Source organism: Malaclemys terrapin, chromosome 5 (assembly GCF_027887155.1).
Source record: "Malaclemys terrapin pileata isolate rMalTer1 chromosome 5, rMalTer1.hap1, whole genome shotgun sequence".
NCBI classification, from domain to species: Eukaryota; Metazoa; Chordata; order Testudines; family Emydidae; genus Malaclemys; species Malaclemys terrapin.
The window spans coordinates 12859822-12877315 of NC_071509.1; positions in this window are offsets into that span (position 1 = coordinate 12859822).

Sequence of the window (17494 nt, forward strand, 5' to 3'; positions counted from 1 at the left end):
TCCCAGGATAGACTGCATTCTGTTGAAGGGAGGGCTTCTCCCGTCAACATAGCTACCGCCTCTCGGGGAGGTATCAATGGGAGAAGCTCTCCCATCACGTAACTAGCATCTTCACAAAGTGCTACAGCCATAGCTGCAGTGCTGTATGTGTAGACAAGCCCTGAGTGTTGCAGCACCTATGTCCCAGTGGTACCCTAGATTCTAAGAATAGAAGGAATCATTATGGTCCTCTAGTCTGAGCTCCTGCATAACGCAGGCCAGAGAACTTCACCTTGTGATTCCGGCAGTGGAAGGAATTAATCTTCCCTGACAACTCTCTCCCTGCCTACACAACCCCACTCATTTCCTCCTACTCTCCCTCTCATTCCTTTTGCTCTTCCTAAACCTCCCTCCTGAGCATCTTGGTGCATCCCTCCTACTCTTCTCGTTGTGACTTTTTCCACCCCTACTTGGAGCTCTCTCCCCCTGCTTGGGCATGAGGTGGCCTCTTTCTCATTCCTCCTTAAAATGCACATAGTCTATGAAGCCTTTCACGAAGTCCTCTCCAAGCTGGCTACAGTGATTCATGCCTGGACTCTTGTCTGCACCGCCTGTATCAGAGCTGTATGGTGTGCATCTATATTAGATTGTAAACTCTTTGCTGCAGGGTTTATACCTTCTGGATGGGCGGAACCCTGGCTACAGTAGTTCTCGAGGCATGGAGCCCTCATGGTACAGCTGGGAATGGCTATGTGCATCCTGGAGAGTGCCCCCTTCCTGCTGCAGGGTCATAACACCATGTTGGTTCCCTTACCCTTCCTTTTCCTCCGGGACAGAGTCCATAATTGCTTAGCCCAAATGTCATGCATGGTGATTGGGTACTACATAATATCTTAGGACAGAGGCAGTGATCGTGTGTAGTGCCTTTGCTTATGTAGCACACTGCATGGGACGTTTATAGAGGCTATGCAGCCAGAATACAATCTTCCGGCTGTCAGCTCCGGCATGGATCCAGACACTTCATCATAATCTGTTCTCACTTACATCTGTGTAAGTCTGGATTCTCTTTCCTTGAACTCAGTGGAGTTACTCAGGATTTACCCCAGTATGTCTGACAGTAAAATTATGTCCACTATCTGCTCAATTGATCTTCATTGATTACTGTGATCTCAGTTTGCCTAACTACAGATGTTTCTCCGAGAGTTAGGCTAATGCTGCAGTAAAGTGTAACCCTCCTGCCAGGTGCCAATGACAGCAACAAGGGCTGGGTTCAATCTGTTTAAGGGTCTTTTTATGCAATAAATAAGACTATAACTCAAGCCACTACCCAATGCTCCACCCTTACTTCAAATGTAAGGAAATTAAAATAGAACGTCCCTGACTTGCAGATGGTTCTCATCCACTCAAACACTCAGCCTGCTTGGGAACAGGGAATCACAAAGACCTGTTATTTGGGGGGAAGGAAAAAAAGGAACATGATAATGACATGTATATCTACATACAAAAAGCATGAGCCAAACCCAGTCAGCGCAACAGGAGAGTGTCCAACCCCACAGTTTCAGTATATTAATTGTTCGACGTGTTGAAGTCCAAAACTTAGTCACAAAACAATCCCCACCCATCTAAAACCACACTGATAGGTCTAGTCAGACTCTCTGGCATCAGGGGATGGCTCTTCATTGCCTGTATGCTTCAGTCCAATGAAGGCTGCACCACCAGGTCCCACTCCAATGTGAAATGACTTGACCCAGTTCTATCTCAGCTCTGCCACCATTGGTCTGGTGGGTCTTCTCTATGACGTCAGTTCTCTACTACCACTGTCAGGGCACTGCAGTGTCAGCTGTCGGCTCCTGCCAATCTGGTTGGGCCTTGTAACAGGCAACGACCAACTGAGTGTCCCTGTGTGGCTAGAGGTGGTTCTGTGGCACCCTGCCTCTGTTTTCCCTCTTCAAAGCCTCTTAAGAACTCTGCACAATCTTTCCCATGGCTAACGCCACCCCTGTGTGGGACTGATTTAATAACAAAACATTCAAAACAGTTCTCCAGGGTCCCAAAATAAAGTCTATCACCATAACATGAAAGTTCATATCAGCATTGTCATCGTCTACCACACCATCTTCTTCTGTCCCAGTCTGCCTTCACAAAGTCACCACATCCGCCCAGCCTTTCCTAGCTGGAAGTCAGCCTTCTGGGTCTGGCCTCTAGGCTGAAATCCTTCTCCCAACCAGGGTCTCCTGCAGGAGCCACCTACTCTCCTCTGCTACAGCTTCCTCTTTCTTCTTCTTCTTGTATTTTATGGTGAGATAGACTCACTTGCTGAGTCTATGACCACCAAGCACTGGACACCATACATAATTCAATCATTAAAGTCTTTCACTTTCCCCATTATTCTTAAAGAATTGCAATATTGCTTTTTTTTATACAGACCCATTTTCCTGATGCTCTCACTAGGCGTTACAACAAAAAAATATGATACTTTAAGGCCTCTAAGATTTTCATACAAATACCCCCTTTTGATGATGTACTCTTAAAGGAGATGATCAACTGTTTCCTGTACCTCGCATGTCCACATAATACAACTTTATGTTTCTTTATTAGACACAAATTACTATTTAAGCCACAATGGCCAGTTAAAATTCTAAGTAGACTCACTTCACTCCTTCTCTCTGGTCCTTTTGGTATATCAGCAGTTTTGACTTGGGCATATTTCATGGAATCTTTTCCCCTTTGTTCCCCCCCCCCCCCCGTATTTCCTGGCATTCCTCTCTTAACTCATTTTTAAAATAGATTTTTAAACTCCCATTTCCTTAAAGGGATCTCTAAATCAAAGTCCTTGTGTTTGACAGTATTTTTTGCCACTTTATCTTCCAATTCATTGGCCACTACCCGTAGATGCCCTGGGTCCATGCTATTACTATGATTACACCCAATTGCATCAATTCTGTCGTTAATAGTAATAAATGCATTAAGTATATCCTTTCTGCTATCTGAAGTGCTGTTTCTGCTTGCCAGTAGTCCTGATAAGGAATCGGATAGGATGACCACAGTGGCTGGGCACACATCTATGACAGTTCAGCTGTCAAAACAGCTACAAAATGTAATAGTCTGACAGCTTTCTTGATTCCAAGTGAAGGAATGCAGAATGCTGTTCCCACTCTTCCTGTTCTCACATCTTTGGAGCTGTCGGTACACATTTGGCAGTAGTGTCCCCACTTATCACAAAGGTATCGATTTGCTATATCTTGCACATTTAGAACTCCTTTTCCTTTTTCATTTCATTACACAATTGCAAACCTACATCAGGAGGTAGAATTTTCCAATTATAATGCATTTTTCCCAAAGCTATAGATTGTGACCTCTTTTAGGTCTTACTTTTCACTAAGATGCTTTTCCCACACTTTAACCCTACTGGCATGAAGCATTGTTGAGTTTTTGCCCTCCATGGCTACCACTTAATTCCCAGCATTCGTCATATATTAGCATAGAGTTTCCATCCTCACGGTTTCCTGTGACTTTAGCCCAAGAGGTTAAGTCTAAAAGCTTCATTCTTAAAGTAATAGGCATTTCACCGTAGCTATCTGTTATACACACAGTGGTGCTGTGATGAAGACATCACATCCTGTTCTCAACACTTGAGCTTGGATTAGTCATTTTTCTAATTCATTTCCAATGGCAAACTGAAAGCCTGATGGCCACACTCAATAATTGGTCTGAGATAGGGTGTGTGCCCCATGCTCTCCCTGGAGTGGTTAATGTAGGCCAGAGGGCCCACTAATCCATTAGGCTACAAGCTGGGAGAATTAAGGCTGAGAGGGAAGCCCTAATTAGGGGACGCTCACCTGTGTGGGAATAGGCGGGGCTTCTATAAAGCCAGGTAGCTGATAACAGGAAGGGGCTGTAGGGCAGTAGTCTGCAGTCATACTCGGGGGGGGGGGGGGAAGGGAGGTATGTTTGGGGGTGTTGACCTGGATTTGAGGGGTGTATATACCCCAGAATGTGATCAAGCTAATTGTGACTCAGCCACTATGAATTAATGAAATAGAGCACCATGTAGTTAAGGGTTAATTTGGAAACCGGCTTTCAGAAGCAAGGTCATAACTACTGGCAGTTTTGCTAATCAGAATGGGAGAGGAGGAAAAGTAAATAGCTGAGAATGAAAGAAGATATGAGGTTGGACAGCCTTGTGTCTAGATGCCTCTGATATTAAAAGTTTATTGAATGTTAGGGAAAGTGATGATCCAGTAGGGGTCATTATGATCTATGTGTTTTGTAGAAGTGTTTTTTATAAAACGTTTAGATAATAGAGTGTACTTTGCAGCAGAATCGGGCACCAGAGGGGTTTGTTGGAGAACATTTACTGGTTTGGAAGACTACCAGGAGCATCCAAGACTCACTGCTGGACTGGAACTTTGCCCCAGACCCCTGAACTCTGAATGTAGACACATTACTCGGTGTCTGCCTTTCAGACTGTGATACCACTAGACCTGTGGGGCCTTGTTTTGAGTGCAATCCTGTTTTACCACTCCCCCATCTTCCCCCTGTTTTCTCTATTCATACTTCCGTGAATAAATATTACCTTTCGTATATTCATTGTACTATTCCTGTGTATGTGTGTTCACTCCAGGGGGGTTGGAACAGGTGCCCCTGCAGTGGAAGGGAGTTTCCCTGCTGTGTACCTTCTCTTGGCCAGAGCTGCCTGCGGAGCAGATTCCATCTTGGACATGAGAGCGCTAAAGCTACACTAATAAATTGTTTGCTGCAAATAGAATCATAGAATATCAGGGTTGGAAGAGACCTCAGGAGGTCATCTAGTCCAACCCCCTGCTCAAAGCAGGACCAACACCAACTAAATCATCCCAGCCAGGGCTTTGTCAAGCCAGGCCTTAAAAACCTCTAAGGATGGAGATTCCACCACCTCCCTAGGTAACCCATTCCAGTGCTTCACCACCCTCCTAGTGAAATAGTGTTTCCTAATATCCAACCTGGACCTCCCGCAGTGCAACTTGAGACCATTGCTCCTTGTTCTGTCATCTGCCACCACTGAGAACAGCCTAGCTCCATCCTCTTTGGAAACCCCCTTCAGGTAGTTGAAGGCCGCTATCAAACCCCGTCCCCCACTTCTCTTCTGCAGACTAAACAAGCCCAGTTCCCTCAGCCTCTCATAAGTCATGTGCTCCAGCCCCCTCATCATTTTTGTTGCCCTCCAATGGACTCTTTCCAATTTTTCCACATCCTTCTTGTAGTGTGGGGCCCAAAACTGGACATACTACTCCAGATGTGGCCTCACCAGTGCTGAATAGAGGGGAATAATCACTTCCCTCGATCTGCTGACAATGCTCCTACTAATGCAGCTCAATATGCCATTAGACTTCTTGGCAACAAGGGCACACTGTTGATTCATATCCAGCTTCTCATCTACTGTAATCCCGAGGTCCTTTTCTGCAGATCTGCCGCTTAGCGAGTTAGTCCCCAGCCTGTAGCCGTGCATGGGATTCTTCCATCCTAAGTGCAGGACTCTGCACTTGCCCTTGTTGAACCTCATCAAATTTATTTTGGCCCAATCCTCTAATTTGTCTAGGTCACTCTGGACCCTATCCCTACCTTCCAGCATATCTACCTCTCCCCCCAGCTTAATGTCACCTGCAGACTTGCTGAGGGTGCAATCCACCCCATCATCCAGATCCTTAATGAAGATGTTGAACAAAACCGGTCCCAGGCCCAACCCCGGGGGCACTCCGCTTGATACCGGCTGCCAACTAGCCATTGAGCCGTTGATCACTACCTGTTGAGCCCAACGATCTAATCAGCTTTCTATCCACCTTATGGCGTGTCCAGGTCTAGTTATTAACAGCCATAAAATTGTTCATGGCCTTGAACCTAGGCAAAGCATCTGACTATCTGACCTCTTGCACCTAGTGCACTGAGCAGCACTCCTGAACTCAAGTCATACCATTTTCAGCCTGTAGGAACCTTCCAATTTTAATCATTTGTAGCAATTACACTTCCCCTGTAATGCTGCCTGTTATTTATTTCTCTAGAAACTGAGTAAAATCATCACAATGCCTCGTACATCATTTCCTAAATTGTTTATTTTCCAGCAATGTAAAAAAAAAAAAAAAAAAAAGTTGTATCCTTTCAAATACAATCCCATAATAGCAATAAAGACTTCAGTCCAAGGAAATTAATGACCATCTTGCTTAATGGCCTGCAGCTTTGCCTTGGGCCATCAACTCTCCCAGCCAATCATTAATCCCCAGGAAGTGCCCTGGGCCTTGAACATTATTGCTTAAATGTAAAATTTGCTAACGTAATACTTTACAATGTCACTCCTAGGATAAAACGTTCAGCTCACATTTGAAAACTGGTCGTGGTTTTGGTTTCTTTTAAAGTGCTCCTAACAAAAAACCAGTTCCATCTGCATGATCGCACTCAGTGTCTGGTCGCTGCCTTGACATGTGAACTGGGAGAGGAATGGAAAAGGGCCTTCACATTTCAATAATTACTTAATGGGAAACTGGAGAATAGCACTTGATTTTTCTAGTGCTCAAATGAAGTATGAGTTGTTAAATACTAAGTTTCCATCACTCCAATTGGATTCTTTCCCTTCCCTCCGCTCACCAACTCTTGCATAGTGGTGTTTTGGTTTTACATTTTTCATACAGGGAATGGTTTTTAGGATCTATCATTTCAGTACCGTAGGTTACGCACAGAAACCAAATGAAAATCAGAATGTTGTAAGATGGCATTGGAACTTTCACATCGTGAAGAATTTCCAGAGGTAAAAGGGAACAAAAAGGATTATTAAGAAATATAAATGAGTGATGATAATTTAAACTACTCTAACATTTCGTACCTGAGAATCTCAGTGAATTTACAAACCACAATGAATCCAACAGTGAAGGTCTAGGCCAAAATTTTCAAAATTAAGTAAGTAAAGTTAAGCATATAAATCTATACTTAAGGCAATTAAACTAAACTGGTCTTATTTTCCCAAAGTTCTGAGCGCTAGCATAAATATTACTATGAGTCAAATTGTGAAGCCATTTGCCTACTGACTAGTACCTTCCTATATGAAAAAAGCGACAAAGAGTCCTTTGGCATCTTATAGACTAACAGACTTATTGGAGCATAAGCTTTCGTGGGTGAATTCCCACTTCGTCAGATGCATGTAGTGGAAATTTCCAGAGGCAGGTAACGTTAAGCATATTTGAACAGTCTCATCCGTGGCACGGGTGTTGTAAGCGGCTCTATGTATTAGTGATGGAAAGTGTGTGGTTTTTTTTTCTCGTTGAAAGGGTTCATATATTCAGCATAACATGACCAAGGTGAAAAGGAAGATACTGAATTGATGATTTGAAAGATGGGTTCTCCTGCAATCGAATGTTTAGAGCCCTTTTCTATCCTGCTACATTGTGGATTCTTCTTAGAGCGAATAAAACGTGGAGAATTCATAGATACTGAAGCTGCCATCATAGTAAAAAAGAATGAAAGGTTTTTAGCCTCCTCGAGAGGAGAACTTGATAACATCTTTTTTTTTTTTGCCTGATTTATAATACTGTAGCTGTCTTATTAAAATTGTACTTGAAATTGCTACTCTTTTTCCTTCCCATTGATTTCTTTTTATATCTGGGATTTATTATTCCTTCTCCTTCAGAAACGGACTCTCCAGCAAACATCAGTTTGCAGACTGCTGCAATCAATTAATAACTGTTACGATGATTATTCTCATTACTGCACTGAGTGCCTAAAGGCGCCAACCAAGTTCAAGGCCTATTGTGTTAGGTGCTGTATATACAGTACACATACAATCGAGAGTCCATATACTGAAGAGCTAGTCTAAATAAAAAAGTTAAACAAAGGGAGGGAGGGTAAAACAGGCACAGAGAGAGCAGTGACTTGCTCAAGGTCATGTCGCAATGCAGGTCTCCTAGTCCACTGTTCCATTCATTAGACCACCCCAGTGTGCCCTTGGTTTTAACATTGTTTAGTGGAAGAATACCGATATCAAGATGGATTCGCCTCTGGTTGGTGTACAGAAGCACAACCTACACATCCATGCATCAGCAGGTGAATTCAACTGTGGATGAGAGCTGCGGGTTCTAGTACCATGACCCTTCCTTGAGGGTTCTGGCAGGGAGTGCATCTTGACTGAGGTCCGGTTTCTAGAGTGTCCCTTGGGGTAGAAATGAGACAGGGGTGTTTGTAGCAGTTATAAAGCAGAACTGATTGGGAAACTGGTGGGAGAGGGACTGAGTGAAAACGTTCAAAACACTTTATTTTCTCTTTTTGTCAACATTTCATTGTCTTGAATTTTCTGACTAGTTGTAATACAAATTTTGTAATACAAATTTCCTGCAATGGCTGGACACAGACAGATGCTGTGGTTCTCCCAAGCTCTCTAGCTCCCATATTTAACATGGCCTGTGCTGTCTAATGGCATCACACTGAGTTTCCCTATGTCCTGGTCTGCACTCCGCAGTTATAGAAGGAGTTGATGGAGGCATTTCAAATAGCACAGGCACTCTGCCAATAGAGGTTGCCCAGGAGGTATGATTCACAGATTCATAAATTTTCAGGCCAGAAGGGACTATTATGATCATCTAATCTGACCTACTCCATAATGCAGGCCATAGATCCTCACCCAGTAACTTCAGCATAAAGCCCGTAACTCCTGTTTGAGTTATAGCATATGCTTTAGAAAGACATCCAGTCCAGCGATGTATCAATGTATAATGTGACAAGGATTATGCCTCATTTTTGCAGCAGCATTGGGCAGTTGCCGTTCAATCACCCCGCAGAGATTGTGAATGCCTCCTGGTGGTGCTTTCAGCCATCAAGGGCCCTGTGCCTGGGCTACACCAGGCTTCAAGCTAGCCCTAAACCTTGATATTCTGCAAATACATCCTTGGTAGAACCTCAGTTACGAACACCTTAGGAATGGAGGTTGTTCGTAACTCTGAAATGCTCATAAATCTGAACAAAATGTTATGGTTGTTCTTTCAAAAGTTTACAACTGAATATTGACTTAATACAGCTTTTAAACTTTACTGTGCAGAAGAAAAATGCTGCTTTCTCTTTATTGTTTTAGTAGTTTACATTTAACACAGTACTGTATTGGGGGTGGGGGGCGGTTGTCTCTGCTGCTGCCTGATTGCATACTTCCAGTTTCAAATGAGGTGTACGATTGACTGGTCAGTTTGTAATTCTGGTGTTTGTAAGTTCTACTGTACGCTTACAATGAGTTATTTTCCCCCCCTTCGCGTTGCTATGGCACAAACCATCAGGTGGTGATGTTAGATATTTTTTTAGTTCATTTATGTAGCCTGTGAGCAGTATGCAGTATTTGAAGAAATTCTGTATTGTTAGTTTTGTGGTACAGTCTCATTGGAAGGAGCTGTGGCAAGCAGCAAGAAAGTTTGCTCTCTATCTTAATCTCTGTAACGAGTTAATTCTTGGGGCAAAGTTGCTTTCTGAGAACTGGGCATAGGTGTTTAGGCTTACATTACTGAAAGTACGGCTTTCCTGTGTGTTGTTTGTGACCACCTCTATTCAAGGACCTTTGTAGATGATGTAAATAAAGTTACAGTAAGAAAATACCCAGATTCTACCTCACTGATTTCTCCCCCAGCAGGAACTGCATGGACCAACAGCTGCTACTGCTTGACAAAGGGATGAAAATGCTGTACCTATCATTGTGAGTTCTCTTTCCTTTCTTGTTTCTCTTAACATAATATTGTACGTTGTGATTGCACACTGTTATTGATACCTGGACATTCTCTATATGATTTATTGTGTAAGTGCCTACGAGCCCCAGTCGTGGACTAGAACCTTATTGAGCTAGATGCTGTATGAACCCTTCATAGTATTCATATTACCGACCACCTGACCAGGATGGTGATAGTGACTGTGAAATGCTCAGGGAGATTAGAGAGGCTATTAAAAAAAACACCTCAATAATAATAATGGGGGATTTCAATTATCCCCATATTGGCTGGGTACATGTCACCTCAGGATGGGATGCAGAGATAAAGTCTCTTGACACCTTAAATGACTGCTTCTTGGAGCAGCTGGTCCTGGAATGCACCAGAGGAGAGGCAATTCTTGATTTAGTCCTAAGTGGAGCACAGGATCTGGTCCAAGAGGTGACTATAGCTGGACGCTTGGTACTAGTGACCATAATATAATTAAATTTAATATCCTTGTGGCAGGAAAAACACCACAGCAGCCCAACACTGTAGTATTTATTTTCAGAAAGGGGAACTACACAAAAATGAGGAGGTTAGTGAAACAGAAATTAAAGGGTACTGTGCCAAAAGTGAAATCTCTGCAAGCTGCATGGAAACTTTTTAAAGACACCATAATAGAGGCTCAACTGAAATGTATACCCCAAATTAAAAAAAACCTAGTAAGGGAACCAAAAACAGAGCCACTGTGGCTAAACAACAAAGTAAAAGAAGCAGTGAGGCAAAAAGGCATCCTTTAAAAAGTGGAAGTTAAATCCTAGTGAGGAAAATAGAAAGGAGCATAAATACTGGCAAATTATGTGTAAAAATACAATTAGAAAGGCCAAAAAAGAATCTGAGGAACAGCTAGCCAAAGACTCAAAAAAGAATAGCAATTTTTTTTAAGTACATGAGAAGCAGGAAGCCTGCTAAACAACCAGTGGGGCCACTGGACGATCGAGATGCTAAAGGAGCACTCAAGGACAATAAGGCCATTGCAGAGAAACTAAATGAATTCTTTGCATCGGTCTTCACGGCTGAGGATGTGAGGGAGATTTCCAAACCTGAGCCATTCTTTTTAGGTGACGGATCTGAGGAACTGTCCTAAATTGACGTATCATTAGAGGAGGTTTTGGAACAAATTGATAAATTAAACAGCAATAAGTCACCAGGACCAGATGGTATTCTCCCGAGAGTTCTGAAGGAACTCAGATGTGAAATTGCAGAACTACTAACTGTAGTCTGTAACCTATCATTTAAATCAGATTTTGTACCAAATGATACAAATGGAGGATAGCTAATGTGACGCCAATTTTTAAAAAAGTCTCCAGAGGTGATCCCGGCAATTACAGGCCTGTAAGCCTGACTTCAGTACTGGGCAAACTGGTTGAAACTATAATAAAGAACAATATTGTCAGACATATAGATGAACATAATTTGTTGAGGAAGAGTCAACATGGTTTTAGTAAAGGGAAATCATGCCTCACCAATCTACTAGAATTCTTTGAGGGGGTCAACATGCATGTGGACCAAGGGGATCCAGTGGATATAGTGTACTTAGATTTTCAGAAAGCCTTTCACAAGGTCCCTCACCAAAGGCTCTTATGCAAAGTAAGCTGCCACGGGATGAAAGGGAAGATGCTCTCATGGATTGGTAACTGGTTAAAAGATAGGAAACAAAGGGTAGGTCTAAATGGTCAGTTTTCAGAATGGAGAGAGGTAAATAGTGGTGTCCCCCAGGGGTCTGTTCTGGGACCAGTCCTATTCAACATATTCATAAATGATCTGGAAATAGGGGTAAGCAATGAGGTGGCAAAATTTGCAGATGATACAAAATTACTAATGATAGTTAAGACCCAGGCAGACTGCGAAGAGCTACAAAAGGATCTCTCAAAACTGGGTGACTGGTCAACAAAATGGCAGATGAAATTTAATGTTGATAAATGCAAAGTAATTCGCATTGGAAAACATAATCCCAACTATACATATAAAATGATGGGGTCTAAATTGGCTGTTACCACTCAAGAAAGAGATCTTGGAGTCATTGTGGATAGTTCTCCGAAAACATCCACTCAATGTGCAGTGACAGTCAAAAAAGCGAACAGAATGCTGGGAATAATTAAGAAAGGGATAGATAATAAGACAGAAAATATCATGTTGCCTCTATATAAATCCATGGCATGCCCACATCTTGAATACTGTGTGCAGATGTGGTCACCCCATCTCAAAAAATATATATTGGAAAAAATTCAGAAAAGGGCAACAAAAATTATGAGGGGTATGGAACGGCTTCTGTATGAGGAGAGATTAATAAGTCTGGGACTTTTCATCTTGGAAAAGAAACAGCTAAGGGGAGATATAATTGAGGTCTGTAAAATCATGACTGGTGTGGAGAAAGTAAAGAAGGAAATGTTATTTACTGCTTTTCTTAACACAAGAACTAGGGGTCACCAAATGAAATTAATAGGTGGCACATTTAAAACAAACAAAAAGCAGTATTTCTTCACACAACAAACAGTCAGTATGTGGAACTCCTTGCCAGAGGATGTTGTGAAGTCCAAGACCATAACAGGGTTAAAAAAAAGAACTAGATAAATTCATGGAGGATAGGCCCATCAATGGCTATTAGCCAGGATGGGCAGGAATGGTGTTCCAAGCCTCTGTTTGCCAGAAGCTGGGAATGAGCGACAGGGGATGGATCACTTGATGATAACCTGTTCTGTTCATTCCCTCTGAGGCACCTGGCACTGGCCACTGTCGGAAGACGGGATACTGGGCTAGATGGACCCTTGGTCTGACCCAGTAGGTCCATTCTTATGTTCTTATAGTCTAAGGGTGCCTCTACACTGGGAGGTGGGGGAACCCTGTGGCAACAAGTCTCAGAGCCTGGGTCAATTGACTCGGGCTTTCGGAGTTCAGAATATGGGGCTACGAACAGCAGTGTAGATGCTCCCGCTTGGGTTGGAACCCAGGCTCTGTGAGCCTCTTCACTTGCTGGGTCTCAGAGCCCGGGCTCCAGCTCCAGTGAGAATATCTGCTGTTATTTTTAGCCTCGTAGCTCAAGCTCTGCAAACCCGAGTCAGTTAACCCAGGCTCTGAGAGTCAGAGGGTTTTTTTTTGTATTTTTGCAGTGAAGATGTACCCTAAGAGTCAGGTCTTTTATTCTTTGGACACCTCAAATCATAAGGACATCTGGGTATCCAAGAAAGTCGAAATCAGGCTGGAATATATTAAAACTTAATAAAGCATATTTCAAAATCTGAATCTTCCGGCTTTCGTCATTAGCACAGGGTTTTTTTGCTTATAACAGGCCAGTTCCTGCCCTACAGCATTCAGTGAGAGATTTGCCATTGACATGGGATCAGAATAAATAAGGATTGACTTAATGAGTCCTTATAAATGGCATGTCTTTTTTGGCTGGAGTGATTGCCCAAGAAGGGATTCCGTGCCATGCATTACAGACAATTAATATTAGTGAGACTTCTAGTACGGAAAAGCCCATTTAAATGTCCCTGTCTTTTTCTGGAAGCCCTTTCGCACTAGATAGTGTGTGCAAATTGGTGTTTACTGGCATAAACTCCCCACTGTGCTACCTATTGATCACTTCACACTGAGTTCGTTTTAGCTAATATAATTTTCTGAACACTTAAATGCTTTGATGGAAAGGTTATTTTCAAAACAACTCATGGAAATAAAAGTGAGTCTCTCTCTGTACAATGAGTTTGTGATGTTAGGGTAAGATATATACATTAAATAACATGTAGAGATATAGGGCTAGATTCTGTTCTCGTGCTGAAACTACACCAACAGCCACAAGTGGGAGATTGGACCCATAGATACCTCTACTGGAAAAGAGGAAGAAGTAAGTAGTCTTGTGTGGCCATGGCATAGTTATAGTTACCTTAGAACAGGGGTCGGCAACCTTTCAGAAGTGGTGTGCCGAGTCTTCATTTATTCACTCTAATTTAAGGTTTCGCGTGCCAGTAATACATTTTAACGTTTTTAGAAGTTCTCTTTCTATAAGTCTATAATATATAACTAAATTATTGTTGTATGTAAAGTAAATAAGGTTTTTAAAACATTTAAGAAGCTTCATTTAAAATTAAATTAAAATGCAGAGCCCCCCAGACTGGTGGCCAGGACCCGGGCAGTGTGAGTGCCACTGAAAATCAGCTCGCGTGCCGCCTTTGGCATGCATGCCATAGTTGCCTACCCCTGCCTTAGAAAAATGGAGAGAGAGGTAGGCAGATAATTGGTATCATATTTGTCTTTATTAATATTTCATAGAGACAACAAAAGACACCTCTCTGACCCCAGACCAAAACATATCCCAACTGTCAAGATCCAAACCACGTCATTACTAGAGCTCTTCTGTTATTTTTTTTCTTTCCTCCTCTTCTCTCTCCATTTTCTCTCTTACTTGCCTATATGTAATGGTACGCTTGTATCTTATTGCTTGCACAAGAAAAACCCTCTTGCTTTGTATTGCTATTTTTTTTATTCACAATGTTTTGCTTCATTTACAGTAATAAACATTAAAACAAAATCCCCAAAAAACAATTGGGAGGAAAAATTAACATTATCAAAACTGCCTACTTTTCACTGTCCTTTTTCTCAAAAATGATTAGGTATCCTACTGATTAGTGTGTGCTATGTGTGTATGATCCACAGAGATCTGACACTGTTACACCCCCCGAGCTACAGAGATTGTCTCTTCAGAGACTCGTGATTTTAGCTCTGTAAATTCCCAGTCCAGTTCCTTGTGTTGCAAAAATATGCAACCATCACAATTGAACCATTTTTGCTGAAACTTCCCCCCCCCCCAAATTAATCTTGAAGCAGAGAACAAGCATGGAAAACATCAGCTCAAACACTTAAACTTGGCAACATTATAAGCATTTGAAAACAGGGTGATTATAATGAGTAACGTGATGCCTTAGTATAGACACTGCTCCCAGATCTGTTTGATTTCAGTTCAGTGCAGCTGCCACAGATTGTGCTGTATACATTTACTGATACTGTGTGTGTGTGTATATAATGCATTAGGCAGATAAGCTGATTTGCTTTGCTACAATCCATGTAGCCACCTACCAATCAAGAGCCATCAAGGTTTCCAGACAAGAGTGCTGTGGACCCAAGCAGCCCTTGCACTGCCCCTTTGAGTGAGGCTCTACCCTACTCTGCAAGCCAGTCCAATTTATGTTGCTCGGGGCTGTGAATATTCCACCCTTCTGACAGGGCCGGTTCTGGCTTTTTTGCCGCCCAAGGCAAAAAAGCCTCCCCCCGCCCCAGCGCGGCAGGGGAGGGCGCCGAGCCCGGCCGCGGGCCGCTCTCCCCGACCGGCCGGAGTGCTGGGGGGAGGGCGCCGAGCCTGCCGCGGCTCCGCTGGCGGCCGGAGCCCCGGGAGGAGGGCGGAGAGCCCGGCCAGGGCTCCGCTCTCCCCGGCGGCCAGAGTGCCGGGGGTGGGCGGCGAGCTCACTGCGGCTCCATTCTCCCTGGCGGCCGGAGCTGGAGTGCCGCACCACGCCGCCCCCCTCCAGGTGCCGCCTCAAGCACAAGCTTGGTGGGCTGGTACCTGGAGCCGGCCCTGCCTTCTGAGCAACGTAAGTTACACCAGCATACGTGCTACGGTGCACAGCACTTTGTTGGTGGGAGATCTTCTCCCGCCGACTTAGCTGCCGCTGCTACTACACTAAAGATCTTACAGCATTGGTACAGCTGCATTGCTGTAAGTTCTCTAGTGTAGACATGAGCCTGAGTTATGCAGCTTGGCTGTAGTTGAGTAGCCTGGCAGAGGCAGTGCAATGCTTACCTAAGTCTCTCATTCCACCAGTGAATGTCTTAAATAAAGATAATTTAATTTAACTCAGGCCTGTCCCTCATGTTCATACAGGTTGCTTCCTTGGGCTCCAGCTGAGTGACCCATCTGAACTTGTTTATCACCTGAAATGAGAGACTGGAAACATTCCTGGTTTCACATGTCAAGTGCCAGTTTTCCTCTCCCTCCCGATCCTTGCTGTGTCATCCCCATTACCCAATTATCTGTGAACTTAGGATGCTTTTGTTATCCAAGGCCATTGTCATTTCTGCTTTAGAGCCTATGTGCTGCTGCTTTCATAGCACTAGGCAAAACCACTCTGGCCATATGTGGCAATAATCTATCCTCTGTGCTCCCACTGTCACCAGTTTTAAGGCAGATGGGTGCTTGACAGTTGCACAACCTGCTTTCAGAGCACAGAGTAGCACAGATTTTCTGCTTGTCTTTTCTGCATGCCAGGGGTGATTAAAGCCACTGTGTACTCCACTTGCAAACAAAGGGCGTTTTCCCAGCCCTATTTTTTGTCCATTTGGACTGGTCTTTGTTTGTCATGAAGGATTTTGTGGCAGTGACACTATCCTTTTCTTGGCTTGTGTTTTTTGATCTGATGTATCTCAGCAAAAGGCAGTTCTCCCCCTTCCTCTCTTTCCCTCTCTCAGCTATAAGAAGAACAGGAGTACTTGTGGCACCTTAGAGACTAACAAATTAATTAGAGCATAAGCTTTCGTGGACTACAGCCCACTTCTTCGGATGCATATAGAATGGAACATATATTGAGGATATATATATACCCACATACAGTGAGCATAAACAGGTGGGAGTTGTCTTACCAACTCTGAGAGGCCAATTAATTAAGAGAAAAACAAACAAACAAACAAAAAAACAAAAACAAAAACCAACCAACCAAACAAACAAAAACTTTTGAAGTGATAATCAAGATAGCCCAGTACAGACAGTTTGATAAGAAGTGTGAGCATACTTACAAGGGGAGATAGAGTCAATGTTTGTAATGGCTCAGCCATTCCCAGTCCTTATTCAAACCGGAGTTGATTGTGTCTAGTTTGCATATCAATTCTAGCTCAGCAGTCTCTCGTTGGAGTCTGTTTTTGAAGTTTTTCTGTTGTAATATAGCCACCCGCAGGTCTGTCACTGAATGACCAGACAGGTTAAAGTGTTCTCCCACTGGTTTTTGAGTATTTTGATTCCTGATGTCAGATTTGTGTCCATTAATTCTTTTGCGTAGAGACTGTCCGGTTTGGCCAATGTACATGGCAGAGGGGCATTGCTGGCACATGATGGCATATATCACATTGGTAGATGTGCAGGTGAACGAGCCCCTGATGATATGGCTGATGTGATTAGGTCCTATGATGATGTCACTTGAATAGATATGTGGACAGAGTTGGCATCGGGGTTTGTTACAAGGATAGGTTCCTGGGTTAGTGGTTTTGTTCAGTGATGTGTGGTTGCTGGTGAGTATTTGCTTTAGGTTGGGGGGTTGTCTGTAAGCGAGGACAGGTCTGTAGTCCATCTTTGTGTGGAATATTGGTGTAGAGGGCTTCTACGTCCATAGTGGCCAGGATGGTGTTTTCTGGAAGATCACCGATGGATTGTAGTTTCCTCAGGAAGGCAGTGGTGTCTCGAAGATAGCTGGGAGTGCTGGTAGCGTAGGGTCTGAGGAGAGAGTCTACATAACCAGACAAGCCTGATGTTAGGGTGCCAATGCCTGAGATGATGGGGCGTCCAGGATATCCAGGTTTATGGATCTTGGGTAGCAAATAGAATACCCCTGGTCGGGGTTCTAGGCATGTGTCTGTACAGATTTGTTCCTGTGCTTTGTCAGGGAGTTTTTTTAGCAGATGGTGTAGTTTATTTAGGTAATCCTCAGTGGGATCAGAGGATAATGGCCTGTAGAATGTGGTGTTAGAGAGCTGTCTAGCAGCCTCTTGGTCATATTCCAAATTATTCATGATGA